At 31.7% G+C, this 14,195-nt stretch overlaps 1 pseudogene; it reads right to left on the reverse strand.

Moving 5' to 3' along the window:
- Nucleotides 1–6,081: 6,081 nt before the first annotated feature.
- On the reverse strand, nt 6,082–12,587 carry LOC114755027 (cysteine-rich receptor-like protein kinase 10; annotated as a pseudogene).
- Between the last annotated feature and the right edge of the window lie 1,608 nt (nt 12,588–14,195).

The raw sequence follows: 14,195 nt of genomic DNA on the forward strand, positions 1-14,195 counted from the left end.
TAAAGAACACAAACTCTAAAAATTCAAGAACAAAGATGGAAGCTTTAAAAGGGTTTAGGAATTTCTTGACTTATGTTGTTGATTTTTGTATGGAATGGTTGATGATCTTATTGCCCCTTTTGTGGTTTATTATGTTAGGGTTTGACATTTGTGAAGGGAAGGAAGAAAAACAAAGAAAGCTCAAGTCTTTGGAGCAAGGTAGCAAAGTTTAACCTAACTACTAACATTAACTTTGCATTGTTGATTATTGAATGATTAATTACTATTATGTGGATGAGCTTTGCTAATTATGATGTGGCTGCTCTCTACACTTTATTGCTTTGGCCTTTGCATGATTGAGATTGCCAAATTATGAGAATGCTAGTTCACTAATAATAGCTAATAATGATGCTTGTTGATGATATGTTAGTTAATTTTGCTATTGGGATTTCATTGAAATATCATTCCTTCCAAATAAAATCTAACCTTTTAGGAGATGAATCTTTAAAGGTCAAGCTCTAGATTCAAGGTTAATTATGGTGCCAAACTATAAAAATTTTGTTGGCTTTTGGTTATGTAATTGTTCTGTTGTTCAGTGCTATAACCCTAACTGCACTGCCAACTTGGAGTGATGTTTTGACTCGGTTCCCAAATGTATTAAATGAAAAAATCTGGTATGACTATAGATCACGTCCTAAGCTTCAATTTGATAGGTAGCACATTAAAAATATCCAACTACACAATTTATAATGATTTTTCAAAATTAAGGTCCAGAATCTGGAAAAAGAATTTTTACCAAAAGGATAGTAGTGACTTCCACAAAACTTGACACTTTCTCAAATGGAATTGGTTCATAATTTTATTTTTTCTTGAAAGGGCATTCAAAGAGCTTTTCACATAATTTTCAACCACTCCATTTTAATTTTTCTAGATTAAGTTATGATTTTTTAAAGTTGGACCAGAAAATTAGATTTTTACCAAATAAACAGTAAAAATCCGAAAGTTAGCATTTTTGTGAAAAAATTGAGTCCAAGACCATCCAATATAGTTTAAAATGGTTTTGATTGAACGCTAAGTGGATTCGATAGTAAGGTGTAACACTCAGCTCAATACAATATTTTTATAATTAGTTATGAATTTTCAAAGTTGGATAAAAAATTTAAACTTTATCAGTGAATAGTAACCTAAGAAATTAAATACAAGTTTTTAACCTATAGGCTTACTTTGGGATCTGCTTGAACTGTAACACTTACGAACACATATTAAAAGGGGTAGCTAGAAGAATGTTTGATAGACTAGTGTGTATTGTATATATTTAAATACTTCAAAATGATTTACTTCATTGGAGCTTTTGTAACATCAATCTAAGAAGAAAAAGACAGTGTGAACATGTTTGGGATGGTTCTGAGCCCTTCCTATCAAACCCAAAAAGTTAATTTATGTCTAAAATTATAACTTTTGGCTTAAGTTTTTCTCCATATTTGGATGTTTTGAAACTAACTTTTTAATAAAGGTTAAAGTATACCTTTGGTCTTTTAACTTTATACAAGGTTTCAATTTGGTCTCTTAACTTTAAAAGGTGTATTTTTAGTCCATTAATCCTAAAATTGTTAGTCTCAAATGATGATTTTTGTAACAATCATATTTTTTGAAAATTAAACTTAATATGTTATCATTTGAAAATATTTTATCAACGTTCAGGATCCCAATACAATCATTTTTTTGTTAATGATTTTAGAATTAAAGGACTAAAAATATGCTTGATGGGACATGGAATCATGGTTAATTAGGAACTTTGATATTTCATATAATTATCATTATTAGGAACATTTGGTGTTAATTTTGATTGATTGCCATCTTTTATTATCAATAGTCATTTTCATTTAATTTTAGGATCTCTAGGATATTATGCATTTAATTTCTAGGATTAGGTTGAGGCCTATAAATAAAACCTCAACTCATTTGTTTTGTAGGCCTTTGATTATGAATTGAATGATATTGAGTATTGAGTTTTTCCTTTCTCTCTCTATTTGTTTAGTTTTTCTCTCCTTTCTTGCTGTCCTCCCTTCTCTGCTCTCTCTTCTCCCTCTTTCTCTCGTTTCTCCCTTTCCCTTACCAGTTTTTTCAAAAGTAATGGACTAAATTGAAATGTTGTATAAAGTTAAAAGAAGTATATATACTTCAGCCTTTAATATATTATTTAACCAAGATCTATTAGACTGATTTTTTTCATAGAAATTTATCCGACTATAAATCATATTGCACTAATTAATTTTACTCTAACTTTAGTTTGCAAAAAATCAGTTGGGATAAAAATTACTTTTGCAAATGTTAATCTAATTAAAGATTTATGCAGTTACCTACAAAAATTTAAACAAACCTTGAGGAGTTTAGTTTCAAAATAGAAAGAGCTTTAAAATAGGATATAAAATTAACTAGCATTACTTAACTGATCAAAACACCACAATATTCCATCAATAATAAAGATTTAATTTCTTTCTGATGGATTAAAAAAATAATGAAGATTTAAAGTGTGCTCCAAGAAAAATCTGTAATTAGAGAGTTTCCAAAATAAAAATGAAAAAGATTTCAAAACAAATTCTTGGATATTCTCTATCATATTAACAATATAACATGTGAACATGCCACACATGCATGCACATACATCCATTCTTGATCATTGATATAATTGATTATTAGAAGGGAAAATCCAAAAAAAAAAAAGCTTTTTAAATTTCAAAATCCCAAATCAAAAGTTTTTATAAAATATGGTATCCTTTGGTTTTTAAGTTTAGTTAATTGTTATTAAATTGTAGTAAACAAGGCTGATTTGAAATTTTGAAATCCAAGAGATTTTTTTTTTTGGGGAATTTTTCCTTATTAGAAACGACATTTTTGTGATGCCTTCACAAAATTACTTTTACATTTTATGAGACAAAATTGTTCTTATATATTTATATTGTTATCACATCCCGAATTTTGGGTCAATAGGTACCGAAATTAACCTGAAATAGGTAGGCTATCAAACCCTTTTTGGTAAAGGTCTCAGAGATTCTGTGAAAAGACAGCAGGATTTTCAGGGACTAAATCACAAAGAGAAAGTTTTTTGGGACTAAGAAAAGAAGAAGTTAGAGACTCAAAAGAAGTTTTGGAGCCCAGGAATAAGAAATAGAGATAAATGTAGGCCAAAAGTTATGTTAAAGGCTTCAATGAGGTGAATTTTGAAGTCAAGCCAAACTAGGAGAAAAATCATAATTTTGCAAAGTTTCGGGCTCGTAGGGCCAAAAATAGAAATTATGCTCAAAAACCCCAGAAAAATCCCAGAAAATGGGAAATGGTAGGTTAAGGCCTCAAAAATTCAAAAAACAATAGGACTAGGGCTCAGAGGCCTGTATGAGGCTAAAAATGACAAAAATGCCCTTGGAAGGAAATTGTGGAATTCCCAGGGTGTTAACTGATTTTGAATATTATTGAAAATGAACTATTTAAAGTATAGGAAGGCCTCAAATAATCAGACAAAAATGGAAGAAAATACTTGAGGAATTATCATAGGTTTTAAAAATAATTCTGTCCCCAAAAAGCAAAGAGGTTGGCTTTAATAGAATTTAAAGCCTATTTATACACTATTCGGGGAAAGTCAAAGTCAATTGTCCATGTTGACTTTTGACTTGAGAAAAATTAGAGAAATTTTCTGTGATGAATAAATAGTATTGGTACACAGAGATACATTCTCGGAGTTGTGAATCGATAGAAAGAATTCAGTCAAAATCACTCAAAATAAATACTATTAATTATTTTAATTATTTTAATGGAAGAACAAGGGAAGAGCATCACTCTCTCTTTAGACATGTTATATAATGCCATGTGAATTTATTTGAGGTGAAAAAATAGTGCCATAACATGTCCCAGTAATCCCGGATAAGTCAGGGCTCGAAAAAGTACCATATATTATGCATAATGGCAAGATAGGTGGATGAATACTTAAAAGTTGTATTTTGCACGAATTTTATATTAATTTCCTCCCTATTTTAATGCCAAAATGATGAAGGAATATGAAAGAGACAAGTGTACGGTTAGATGGGAAAAGAAGGTATTATGTGTATGGCTGGATGCAAGACACGTGTACGGTCCGATGTAAGACACATGTACAATTGGATTAAAAGCATGTTGATTGATGATGCTAGCATGATGTCATCAAGATGATGTAAGCATGATGTCATAGGACACATATCATCACAAGATAAAAAGAGAAAATGGACGGTTCCGATCAAGCCATATATTTTTAAGATCAACGGTCTATATTCAGTCTTGTTTTCTATAAATACCCCCTCCCCACCCCTCATTTTTTTCCAACCTATAGGAAACCTTGGGAAAGCTTTGGCAAAATAGTTTCTAGAGAGAGAAAGAAAGGGCAAGTGGTCATATGCAAGATCAAGCTCCAAAACAAGGTATGTTCATGGTTTTTGATGTAGTTTTCACTACCCTTATTGTTATTGAGCTTGGTTATGGATTTTAATAATTTTTGGGAGCTTGAAACCTTAGGGGGTTATGCTGCACGAAATTCTTAAGAGTAGGGGAAGATGAAATTGATGTTATAATAATGTTTAAAGGCTTGAAAGGAACAAGAATCAAGTGGTTTTATGTTGAAATTGGTTGAATTTCATGACTATGTAAGTTGAGTTATATTTCGGTCAAGGCTAGTTCATGGTGAAGGAGTTTGATTTTGATTATTGTGAGCTTGAAAATGGATTCTACATGAAAAATTGTGTGAAAATAACATGTGGAATTAATTTTAGAAAGGGTGGAAATCAGGCTCAAAAGTTAGAAGCTAATATAGCTCAAAGAAAACAAAGTATTGATGTTGTTGATTACCATGACTTTAATAAATTAATAGAAATAATATGTTGATGTATTTAGGGCCATGAGACATTAAGGAAAAAGGAATGGCAAAGGTTGAGGAAGCAACCTCAATAGTTGGAAGCAAAAGGGAGCAAGTTGAAGAGCAAAAGAAAGCTTAAGGATACAAGGTAGTGAACTTACCTTTCTTATGTGCTTGATGTGTATGTGCTATGAATGCCATGATGTGACTAAGCTATGCTATTGAATTATGATTGCTATGTTTACTTAAGCATGCCTTGGCATTATGTTATGTGAATATGAATGAACTGGCTTACTTTCTATGGCATTTCACCATGCATAAACAATAAAGTTATGTGCACAAAAGCATGTCATACACTTGTATCCATCTTGCATGCATAAATGGTAATGTTTGCTACTGAGATTCTCTTGAATCACACCCTCCCTTAACCAACCATAATAGGTGCAAGAGGATGGGAGAAGAAATCAAGAAGTGGAGCAAGAAAGAGAGGAAAAGAATTTAAGAAATGTATTATATTACGTTGTACATTGAATATACCAATGTATGTTGTAAATGTGCCATTGATGGTATGTGATGATAAATGATGATGTTGGCTTGTGTAATTAGCTATGATAGTGTATGAATGGAATGGTATTACGTAAGCAAAGTCCTAATCATGAACTGTTAGTGCAAGTTAGGGGATAAGCTATCTGTAATTGAGCAACAAAATAGTGATAGTAGAAGTATGGTAAATGACTGACTCTGTCCATGAAATTTGACATGATTAAAGTACACATCTTGAGCTTTAAAACAAGTGGTAGATCACTTAAAAAGGATGTGTGTGCTAAGAATTATGATTGCTCAAAGTTGGACTAAAAATCTAAAAGTTACCAGTAAACAGTAGCCCGAGAACCAATTGCAAATTTTCAATCTACGGGCTTGGTTTGTGAATCCCTTGAACTGTAACACTTCCAAACGTGTACTCTAAGGAGTTAAAGGCAGGATGTTTCGATTGTACAATGCAAGATCATTTAAAATAAGCTAAACCAAACACCTTGAAAGAACTAATGCAGGTAGAGGCTTATTTGATTATATCTAAATTCGCCAAAACCTATCCTTTAGTTTCTCATCATTTTGGTCTTTATGGTTGATTGAATCGCTTTTGATTAGCAAACATACAAAAGGTTCATTATAGGCTTGCTAATTTTGTCACCTAGGTGTGATGTTAAACATTGTTACCTCATTCACAGAGGCATGCTCGAAATTTGAATCTCTTGTGACACTTCTTCTGATTGAAACTCGGAATTTGAATCTCTTGTGGCACTTCTTCCAATTGAAAACGTAGGATGATTTGGCTTGGGAAAGGTCATTGAGTCACTTCCAAGCATCATCACAACAGAGGACATAATTTTCGATCTACTACATCTTCTTGAACACAAAGCAATCCAATATGTATGCACTTCAAAACCTCACCTTCAATGTAAAACTCTTTCAGCATTGGATCCATCAATTCCAAACATTTTCCTTTACACCACAGATTCCAAGTCTGCAAACAATTCTGAATTATTTGAGGTCTATGAAACTATGTATCCAACGTTACATTCATGTCAATGAATTAACATGTAACCCGATAATTTTTAACATAATGGCCTATACAAACTTATTAGCTTAGTTCTTGGTTGAAATTTTTGTGAGGTGGCATGTTAGAAGCTATAAACCTGAACTAGATTAGAGTTTAATTAATTGTTTTCATTTGAAATGATTGTGGCAACTCATTTTTTTTCGTTATGTGTAAACTATAAATTTCTTAATGAGATTATATCCTTAAAATAAACTCACATAAATAGGAAGGCTTTGACCAGAATGATAGAAATACTATTCTTTTTTCCACATATAATTTCTAGTAGAAGAATTCCAAAGCTGAAAACACCTGATTTCACCGAAAATAATCCTTCCATGGCATATTCTGGAGCCATATATCCACTATTTTGAAATCAAGTGATAAAACATACTTAGTTAAGCATGAACTATAAATTTACACTTCAAAAACTAATTTTCAATTGAAAAGAAAAAAAATCAAAATGACTTGTAGCTAGATAATACTTACAAAGTACCCATTACTCGTCTCGTCTTTCCTTGATTTTGAGCTCCCTCAAAAGTCCTTGCCAATCCGAAGTCTGATATTTTAGGGGTCATCTCATGATCCAAAAGGATATTGCTTTCTTTTAAATCTCTATGAATTACTTTTAGTCGAGAGTCTTCATGGAGATACAAAATTCCTCTTGCAATTCCGTTAATAATATTTAGCCTTTGCTTCCAATCTAGTTTCTTTCTATTTTCTATATCTAGCAAGAATTAGGAAACATTTTCTAACATGAGCATATGAAGGGAAAAAACAAGATATATTAATTGCTTGTTCTCTAAGAGGCATTCTTGAAATTTAACTGCGTAGTAGCTACTAAAACAACAAAATTTGAAACTAAAATGCATTGCCAAGTCTTTTTGATCGATGATCCGAATTTGGTTTTCATGAAAGTTTATACTACGAAACATGTATGCTTCAAAAAAGAAACAATGCATATATGTGAAAAGCATGTATCTATTACTCATGGTTTGAACAACAACTTGTTACCCACCTTTTAGACCATCCAAATTACTTTTACCTGTCAGCCTAGCTAGTTAAATCCTCCTCATTGATATTATAACTATGTGAATGCAATTAATTTGATCTGTCCAAATTTAAAATAAATAGCTCAAGAGATGATTAACATGCGACATTGCTTACCTCATTGATCACATATTTCTTAGACATGCGGCTTTATATGGGTAATATGTATAAAATGCAACTTAAGACTAACTAACATAACCCATTAACACCTAAAAATGTTGTTGTGAAAATTATTTTTATATTGATTTGTTTCTGAATTTATCCTTGTCAGAGTCCTCGGTTTTAGATTGTTGAGATCCTTCATTTCAAAGTTTGGCGATGTTTTAACTTTATGTCATATATAAATAGCCTTCCTAACCTTTTTATTTTACAATAAACCTCTATGAATTTTTTTATATTTACACAAATAACCTCAAACTATCAATTTTATACCCCTCAAAAAATTTATTTTTGTATGAATATAATCCCTTCAAACTTTGAGTTATGTTCAGATAAACTCGTTGAACTTTAAGCCACTTTCTATGTAAATGTAAAAATTTTGATAAGTTTATCGTAAACTTTTAGAAGTTAGGGAGATTATTTACACATGACACAAAGTTTAGGGAGATTTTATATAATTTAGCTTAAGTTAATTTATCAATTACTATTAGATTAACTTATCAATCAATATCAACATTAACTTTAAACAATATAAAGAGACAAAAGAATGGAGACACACTAAATTTGACCCACAGAGAGAAGCATAAAGAGAAAGGAGATGGAAGTGGAGTTCAAGAGAACATACTGAAAAGGTGGCAGTCAAGGCTAAAATTTGGCATGGACTCATATGCAAGTGACCTTTCATTTTTCTGTACGCAACAACCTAAGAGTCTAACAAGATTTTTATGTTGCAATTTTGCAATGAATATCACTTCATTCTTGAACTCCTCTAAACCTTGACTAGAAGCTTGTGAAAGTCTTTCCACTGCAATTTCCCTACCATCTGGCATTGTCCCCTAATCAAAAGTTTTTACAAGATGTTAAGTTAAATTAACATAAATTACCATGGGTATTTAAGATGTTAAAATAGCATATGCTTGAGCATTTAAGTATATTAGCATACTAATATAAGATTAATAAGAAAGTCAACTAATTTGTTTTACACTATATGATGACTCAATTACAAATCTAACTAAAATAAGGCAACCCAGATAGAAAATAATGCTATATGACTTGACATATTATCTATCATTTTCAACTTCATAACTTCAAATGCAATATATTGATACCTTATAGACAGCACCAAATCCACCATGCCGCAACTTAGATGCTTCTGAAAAGTTATTCGTGCTCTATTGAATGATACTTAAAGGGAGTAAGGGCAGGTCTGTGTTGAATGAACTCTCACTTTGGGAATGATCATAAAATATAGGAGTGACAGATTGATACTTATTAATTTCGTACAAGTATACAGACATGCACATGGGTTTAGGGTCTTTAATGTGCCGCTTACTAATGTTCTCTAATGCTCTTCATAATCAGCTTCTCAAATTTTATTTTCATTTTTCTTTTATAATTAGATTCTAAATAAAATGAGTGACATATATTTTAATATCTTATGATAATGAAATGGTACAATTATAAGTTTTTATGATTTTTCTAAGAAAATAAATAGAAATAAATAATTTTAGAGCATTATTCTTAAAAAAATTGTAAACGTACCAAATTGTATCATTACATTGCCTCAAGATATTAAAATTTCACTTATTTTATCTAGAATATAATGATAAAAAGAAAAGAGTAAAAACAGTTGGAAAGTTGAAGTATTATAAAAGACACTAGAAAGAGGCATATTAGAAGTCCAAAACCCCATACAAACATGTGTGTGCAAGAAAATTGAGAGTTTTAAAAAGATAGATGGAAACACTAATAGTTACCTTTTCTATTCTTCCTTTGCCAGAAGTAGTAGATTGACAAACTTAGTATAGCTACAGCCACTAATATACTTGAACTTATTATCAAGGCTTTTGGCACTTTGTTAGCACTATTGACTGCACCATCTACAAATGAAAATGAGTTGCAAGCTAAGGGTGTTCACATGTAAACTATGCCAAGGTATTGTAATTAGTATTCGATTCGTTGAGCACATTTTTTCATGTACAAAGTTGCATGTGAGATGCTGTATTATTCCTAAGCTTTGAACTATAATAAACTCATCAATTAACTCTTATATTTACTATTAAAGGAGCATAATTATGTATTACCTCTTGTGGCATTAGGATTAGTTGGGGAGGATGATTGATAAAACATGTAATCATCATACTTGATGAGACAATTTGGTACGCCAACAAACCATCCTTGCTTTTGCTCACAACATTGAGGAACCTTATCCATCATAGCCTCTAAACATTGCTTGCAATTGCTGCCATTGAGGTCTCTGGTGCATTGTACTAATGCATATCTTCTTCCATCACCCAAATCAAACTCTCCCCGTGCACCTAAGTCGTTCGTGGCTTTTTCTATTAGATTCCTCAAGTAAGTCTCCGCCTTTTTCGGCTCTGTCGAATCTGACACCTTCTTGGTTCCTCTATTGTACCACCATGGCTTTGTTGTCACCTTTCCAAGGAAGTTCTTGTTAGAGTATCGAAGAATGCAGTACTCGTACCTATTTGGCAACCAAACAAAAACACTTGCATGAGGAATAATTAAAATGTATAAATTCATTATCACTCCTGAAAGGAGGAAAACATAAGTTCAAATATCAGGAAGCGCACTTATTGGAAAGGCTTTAATCTTAATGCTCTTGGTCCGACAGAAATTATTCTCAAATCACAAGTGACTTAAAGATACAGTGACTTATACAAAAAAATTATAAATTCATTGCAATTAGCAGTTTGAGTTTTTAAGACAAACTCGTGGGAAAATGCCCTATCTTTTGTTTCGATTCGTTATTTATCACTACCCCTATCATCTAACGTGTTTTGTGGAATGATATATAGTTTTCAATATTATTCTTCCATTAATATGTTATATACATATTCTCTTTGATCTCCAATATAAAAATTAGATAACTAATTTATAGATATTAATGAAATTAGTTACTACCTCTGTGTGGTGATCTAAATATACTTAGTTAGGAAAAGTATGAGTAGCATATATAATTTGATAAAAGCAACTCACTATCGGTATGCAATCACTCTAGTCAGGAGCAGAGCTCTCAATATAATGAAGAAATCACGAAAATGTGAAGCTAAAAAAAGATAGAAAGGGCGAGAAGAGGAAAGGTACAGTAGAGGGTCCAATAGGGGGAGAGAATCTGCAGAAGAGAGAAATACCAAAATCATTCCAAACTTTCAATAGCCTCTTATTTGTCTATTTATCTATTTATATCTTTACCTTTTCCCCTGCCCCAAGCCCAAATTCATCAGCCCAGTAATACCCTCATCTTAATCCAAGCCCATCTTAATACGAAGTTTGATCGTTATATTACTTCCCCCTAGAAGATTGACCTTGTCCTCAAGGTCAAGAATTGAAGAAGTAGCCATGACGTAATCAAGGCATTCATTCCCTGGAGGTGAAAAATAGAACGCCAGCAACAAGAAGCTTTGAAGAGGCTTATACGAGTCCAGGATAGTGTTCTTGCATTACGACCCAAACAAGGACTTTCCAGTAGGAGGAGAAACAAGTAAACTAATTAACTCTTTCCTTGTTGGTGGATCCAAACCATTTCAAGATGTAAAAATATAAGCAACCCAAAAGATTTCATTAAATAAATTAGTTAAGTTTGTTATTTATAACAAATATGAGTTGATTTTCCTTAAATATCCTTTTCAGTTATGACTACCACGGGATAAAAACTTGTTAACATGTGTAATCTATATAGTGTGGTAATGTACATAAAAGAATAATTAATATATAACCATGACTATCATGTGGTGGTGAGGTTGAGCCAAGACTTTAAATTAAGAATGCAAAATTATAAAGCACAAGAGTGGGGTATAAAATATTAAAACTTAAGATTCAAAAGTATGGATGTAAATAATATTCCCTGCTTAAATAGAGAAACTAATTGAGGCTTTGCTTTGATAATGAATATTAGACCTTAGTTCACTTTGTGTAACAAATTTATAATTTTTTTCCCTAAACAATTCTATTAATTGTGGGAGGGTTTTGCAAAGCAAAAAATTTTGTAAAAAAATTATGAAAAATCATCACTCATTTGTTATAAATAATTAGTCTGACCAATTCTCTTAATCTTTATAAATTAGTTATCTAATTTTTATATATTTAAAACCTGTAAAGGATGTACTAAAACTCATACGCACATTTAATAACTTCCCCCAAGTGAGTGGGCAAATCACCATAATTGGCTCTGCCACTGACTGGGTTCAATTATGAGAAACAGAGAAAGAATTTTTAAAAAAATATTCTGTCATTGGCATTAAGATTCTGTCCCTTGCGCACAAACTGGTTTTCCTTCTCGTTTCCCAGCTATTTCTCTTTCTCTGATCTGAATTTAGATATATCCAACTAAATTAAATAGTCAAGATTTAGTACCTTAAATTATTATAATTATATTATTCAAAACGAAACATCGTATTTACGCCATACATTTTTTTTATATTATTGTTAAGTTAATTAATAACCCTAAATATTGCTCTGGCATAAAACAAAAAAAAGTTGCAACGAGCATATAATAAAAGACAAGCCAGATTAGTACCATATCACAGCAGAGGGACGATTGGGACACCGTTGGGTAACCTCCCTGTTGGCAGTGGAGACACAGAACTGGCAGAGGTAACCGGCGGCGTCACCGCGGCAATCATATAGGCCATAGACAGCATCGTTGGCAATGTTGCCAATCACGGTGTGGTTGTAGCCTTTGCTTGTGGCGGCGTTTGTGGAGATCCGTGAGAGAACCTGTTTAAGGTTTGCTTTGTATGAAGTAGTGAGGGCTTGAGGGGTTGAATTATGGCAGTCATCTCCAACGTAGATTGGTGCTTGAGAAGTACTATTTCCGATGAAACTGATTAGAATTATAACTATGAAGCTGGTGATCAGGAAATCAGGAACGGTAGTAATGGGTTTTGATGATCGCATCATTGGCTCAGAAGCTATTTCAACTTTGGAACTTTGTACGGATGTCTTGAATTAGCATTTTCGTCTTGTCATATATAATAATATCTCGCGCAAAAGAAAACTTTTAGGCTTTGACTTTATTAAAATTAGAAAAATTGCTAATAATAAAATCTTGAGTATTAACAAAACATTTTTATATACTAACATATAAGTTTAATATAGCAATGATTGTTGTATAGTCTAACAGTGTTAGGATTAAAGTATTGATAAGATTCTTTGCTTTTAAAATTATGGAATCAATTATAAAATTAGAGGACCAAAGGTACTTCTTTACCTAATATTTTTGTAATAATTCTTAAAAAAAACATTCTGGTAATAGGAGAAGTAACCTGTATTTAAATTAACAGACAAATATGCTCTGAATCTAATAAAACAAAGATCAATCAGGAACCAAATAAGGACTTAGAAATTTCTCAATAAATATAATATAATTCGTCAAATAATTTCTTATTATATAAATATCTTTAATTACGTCCACTTAAAACAGTATTGTTTGGATACTTTGACCAGTGCGGTGATGGTCATTATGCATGTGGCTGTTCTTTTCCCTCCTGAGTCTTATCTTCACCGGCACGTCGACTCGCGATATTGATAGATTCAGATTAAGAATAGTTGATGAAGAAAATATGAACAAAGGATAAGATGGTTCCAGAGGTATTGACTTCAAACCGCCGTGCATGTGTGCTTCGTTCCCAGTGGACCAAATGGTTCCACAATGCTAATTTCTTGTCGACCAAGATGATTATGACAGTGGTTAATAATTTCTTGTCCGGCCAAGTTGAAGAGAATGGTAGAAAATAGTTTAACGTGGTTTAGATATGTGCACACGTTCAGTCACGTTGTAGAGAAGCTGGCTAGCAGTGAGGATGGATCAAACAAGTCCTTTAAAAAGTGATAAAAAATTGAATAGAATGTTCGATCGAGTAGATAGTTTTAGATAATAACTCATCTAAAAATTTGTTTGTCGATAAACCAATAAAACATAAGATCCATATAGCATGCTAACTCCACCGAATAGAATAAAACCTACTGAACCAAATTGATTTTCAACAAAAATGAGTATTGCAATAGTTTTTTTTTTTTTTTTATAGATGAAGTGCAATAATTCAAAGTCGTAACATGCCTATAAAAATTACTAACGGTTTCAATTCTCATTAAAACGGTTGACATTTAATATCTAATAATTTTCTAACTATCCTTGATAGGAGAATACTTAACAAACAAACAGGAAAAATTAGCTAGTGGAACGAAACCTATCCCTAACATAAATATAAATTTTTCTAAATGTAATTATAAATATTTATTAAATTAATATGATAAAAAATTATTAAAATTAAATGCTAAATAAAAAATTGAAAAATTATATAGCTATAATAATAACAAAAACAATAAAATAAGGATTAAGTTACATTTGGGATCCCAAAGTATTTTTTTAGGTGCATCTAGTACCCCGAAATATTTTATATTGCATCCAATACCTTAAAGTATTTTTTAAGTGTGTCTAGCGTTTAGAAGTACTTTTTTGTACATTCAATACCCTAAAGTATTTTTTCTAGGTGTGTCACATACCTT

Source organism: Neltuma alba, unplaced genomic scaffold, assembly GCF_004799145.2.
Source record: "Neltuma alba isolate B1F8T4 unplaced genomic scaffold, ASM479914v2 tig00001304_pilon, whole genome shotgun sequence".
NCBI classification, from domain to species: domain Eukaryota; kingdom Viridiplantae; phylum Streptophyta; class Magnoliopsida; order Fabales; family Fabaceae; genus Neltuma; species Neltuma alba.